This window comes from Benincasa hispida, chromosome 2, assembly GCF_027475165.1.
Source record: "Benincasa hispida cultivar pf3 chromosome 2, pf3_genome.v1.1, whole genome shotgun sequence".
Lineage (NCBI taxonomy): Eukaryota > Viridiplantae > Streptophyta > Magnoliopsida > Cucurbitales > Cucurbitaceae > Benincasa > Benincasa hispida.
This window is the reverse complement of record NC_143479.1, coordinates 5,845,423-5,850,256: the sequence shown is the minus strand read 5'-3', so window position 1 is coordinate 5,850,256 and position 4,834 is coordinate 5,845,423.

Below are 4,834 nucleotides of genomic sequence, written 5' to 3'. Positions count from 1 at the left end.
GCTGAAGAATAACTTCTTCACACGATTTTTTTAGAAAAATTTGATCGATTGCATTGCCTCAAAATCACTCCAATCTCTTCAATATATTGCAGACATTCATGCAAAGAGATTTGTTGCATGAGATGCAGCTCATGCTTGGAGTAAATGAAGACCAAGTTGATGGGTTTAGTGTGAGCAACTTGATGAAGACAATGGAAAATGCTTATTTTTCATTTTGTGTTTTTTCTTCTTTTTCAATTTGTCAAATATTGATTTCTTAAATCAATTCATTTAATAAAATTGAAAATATTATTAATTTTAGAAAATTAATTTCATAAATTAATTTTCTTAATGAAATTAATAAATAATCATTTAAACAATTTAAATAATTCTAATTAATTTAATATCAAATATAAAATTAATTTTTAGACAATTCCATCTTCAAATATTTAAATCAGATTTAAATATTAATTCTCCAATTTCATTTAATTCTAATTTGAACATTTATTAACTTATCACGTTACTCTAGAGGTAATCCATTTATGAGCTAGTAGGGAGATCTCGCGGACCTACAGATCATGGGCTCTAACGGTTTGAGATTAATTGGCTAAACTCATTAGACCAAACTAACCTCCATTTGTTAACTAATGGGTGATTCCACTAAAACCCATAGCTAAACTCCCCTCACTATAGATATATTATGTCCACTCGATATAACCATGATTAGTAAGTTAACCCTTCACAGGTCGTTCTTAATAACGGTTGGGTCGAATCTCTATTTTACCCCCGAAATTACCTTTTGTTCCTTAAGTCCCACTGTTCCCTTAATGAACAATTGATTTGGGATCCAATCAACAAATCGAATCCCTCTCGGGCCAATGAAAGGGTGAGGCCTCTTGTTCAAGACCCAGAATTAGCAATTGAAGGGAACAACCTCTCTACTAACCCTAATCGGGTAGGAGTGAATTTCATCTTGCACCATATGTCCTCAACTATTCATCCGGTCTTATCCCCAAAATGGGAGGCTTATTGAGCTGAGACATTTGATCTACTCTCACCATTTGCAGATCAAAGGATAACCCCGAACAAACAGAAGTTCATAGTTAGTTCAGGATTAAGGTCAAGTTACCTAGGTCATCGCTTTAAAATAGTCAATCTTAAACAATAAACAGCATTATAAAGTAAGAGTGACTGGTTTCGTGGTCTGATCTTACACAAAACTCATTTGCACAGGACGCCCCCACTTCGCATGTCATAACATGCACGAATTAGGATCACTTCATATGTAGCACTTTACAACTCATTGTAACAACTACGGAGTAGGCCACATTCAATAGTGTTACCAGAATAAGGCACCCAACCTTATTCATATACTATAGATCATTTTGACTATTTACTCGAACCTGATCCACTTGTATGTCTCCACATAAAGTTCAAGTACTAATGTAATAGTCAAGGAACTTTGGTTTATTGGATTTCTATAAAACAAAATATTCAATAACAACTTATTTAATTTTTAGAATAATTTCTACCATTTACAAACCACGAGTTTTAGGACAGAAAACCCAACAGTTTATTTAATGCAACATAAGTTTGAAGCCCTTGAAAAGTTAAAGGAGTACAAGACTGAAGTTGAAAATGCATTAAATAAAACAATTAAAACATTTCAATCTGATCAAGGTGGGAAGTATATGGATCTAAAATTCCAAGACTATTTGATAGAACATGGAATTGTATCCCAACTCTCGACACCTGGTACACCTCAGCAAAATGGTGTATCAGAAAGGAGAAATCGAACCCTTTGGGCATGGTTTGGTATATGATGAGTTATGCTTCTTTACCTGATCGTTTTGGGGTTATGCAGTGAAGAGTCTCTTATTCAAGAGAACCAGGGAGCAGAAGCAAGATCTTTCAAAGCTCATTGTGAAAGAATAAATGCATTCACAGACATAGAACAGTTATGCATTATAGAGAAAATTACAACATGCTTCTTTACTAAAACAAAAGGAATTGAGAGACATACCTTTGAAGAACTCTTCTTCTGGAAGTATCTCGCTCTCGTGGGCAATTGTACAACAATCTCTCGCTTTCGTGAGCAATCGTCTAACAATATCTCGCTCTCGTGAGCAATCGTCTAGACAATCATTTAGCAATCACGAACTGTCTGATCCACGAACAACAATCCCTTGACACTACCACTCGGCAACCTTGGTATTCTCGGAGTGAGAATCCTGGAGGTGTGAGCTCTGTGTGAATTTGGTTGAGGGAAGGAGGAAGCATACGATCGAACTACACGATCAAGTAAGTGGGAAAAAGGTTTTGCCTATTGCATAGACAGTGGGTACTTGATCATTTAGTATCTCTCGCTCTCGTGAGTTAATCGTTTAGAAATCTCTCGCTTTCGTGAGCAATCATCTAGCCAATCGTCTAGTAGTCTCTTGCTTTCGTGAGCAATCATCCAGTCAATCGTCTAGACAATCGTTTAGCAAATCTCGCTTGATCGTTTAGTCGCTCGATCCTTTAATCTCTCGTGCGGGCTATCCTATAGTCTCTCGTGAGAAAAATGATTAGTAAATCAATTAATGAAGCAATCGTCTAAAATGAAAAATCTTTTCATTTTTATTCTTCGGTTCTTAAAAACTGAAAAATAACCTCCCACTTGCACGGTTAAAGGAGAAAATAAATAACCAACCAAAAATAATTATCTCATAATTGTTTTTATTATAAATAACTAACTTATCGTATTATATTTATAACTTATAGTTTTAATATCACATCATATGTAATATTTAAACAATAGTTCTTTTCTACTTTATTTAATATAAATCATATTTATATCAAATCTTCCAATTAATTGTATCTAATACATCAAATCAATTATATCACATATAATTGAACCAATTTAAATATATCATATATAATCAAATTCCCTCTTGTTAATTTGAACATTTCAAACTAACCCAAAAAACTGATTCTCAACTTGAATCCATTGAGCTACCAAGGGGACTTTATGGACTTGTAGCTTGAAGCTCCAACGGTACGCGAATAACTGACTAAACTCTTTAATCACGATATCCACCATTCGTTAACTGTCGGGCACTCCACTAAAGATCGACAGCTGCACTCTTCTCACTAAAGATATATTTTTGTGTCCATTGGATATAACCAATCAACAGTAAGATAGCTCTTCATAGACCGCTCGTAAGTATAGCTAGGCCAATTTACCATTTTTCCCTTGTAGTTACATCTAACTCCTTAAGTATCACTGGTTCCTCTAATGAATAATACATCATAGTCCTACTATGAGTGAACACCTCTTGGGCCATGAGAAAGTGTGTGGCGCCATATTGTTAAGCCTCAGAATCAGCCCTTAAAGGAGCAATCTATCCACTTACCCCTGCTTCGGGAAAGTAGTGAATTCTATCTTGTGCAGCTGAGTTATCAACTCCCCAATCAGATGAATCCTCAAAGTGGTAGGTTTGAGTCGACAATCTGGCCACTCACACCCATGCAAATCAAACGACCGCCCTCATAGGCAGAAGTTCCCAACTCACTCAGGATTAAGGTCATGTTACCTATGGTCATCCTAGTGAAATGAAAGTCTCTATCATGAGTGGCGTTATATAACGAGACTAAACATTTCGTGGTCCGATCTTATACAAACTCCTTTGTATAGGACACCCTCGCTCACATGTCTCCACATGAATGATTAGGATCAGACCATCTGTAGCACTTTACCACACTTGTAACATCTCCAAAGCAGGTCGTATCCGCAGTATCACCAGGATAAGGTTTCCCTCCTTTATCCATATACTACATACCATTTAGGTTATCACTTAAGGCATGATCCACTTGTATGTTTCCACATACATGTTTAAATTGCAACGATAACTAGGGATCTTAGTTTATTGGTTTGAAGTTAATACAACTAAAAGTATCTCATATTTCATAGACAACAGTGAAGAAAATATCTCATATTATTACATCACATGTGTTTATTCTTACAAGTGTTTACAAACTAAGGACCTTATGAGATTTAGGGCATCAACCCCAACAATCTCCCACTTGTGCTAAAGGGAGTGGGTGTACAAGATAAAAACAGGTACAAAACAATAAACCAGGGCACTAAGGGCTAGTACAAAATCTCCCACTTGCCATAGTCCAGTCGTGGACGGTCTTGTAGACCCATTCTCTGTAGGTGACCCTAAAAAGCTGTAGCCGTGAGAGCCTTCATAAACGGGTCAGCAACGTTGTGCTCCGAAGCTATCTTTGTGACTATCACGTCCCCTCGATGCACGATCTCACGGATGAGATGATACTTCTGCTCTATATGTTTTCCGCGCTTGTGAATCCTAGGTGATACTTCTGCTCTATATGTTTTCCCTGGAGTTCGCCACAACACCACTATCATCACAATAAAGGGTAATAGGCCTAGACATGTTTGGAACAACTTCCATATCAGTCAGGAACTTCTTGAGCCAAACGACCTCCTTAGCAGCTTCACAAGCTGCTACATACTCGACCTCCATCATGGAGTTAACGATGCACCCCTGCTTAGTGCTTCGCCATACTACAGCCCCTCCGTTAAGATGAACACTGATCTTGAAGTGGATTTCTAAGAATTCTTATCAGTCTAAAAATCAGAGTTCACGCATCCAGTAAGGATAAAATCCTTAGATCCATACACGAGCATGTAGTCCCTCGTTCTCCGAAGATACTTGAGGATGTTCTTGACGACAGTCCAGTGACATTGTCTTGTATTAGACTGATATCTAGTGACTATCCTCACAGCGGAGCAGATGTCAGGTCTAGTACATAACATCGCCTACATCAAACTGCTAACGACAGATGCATA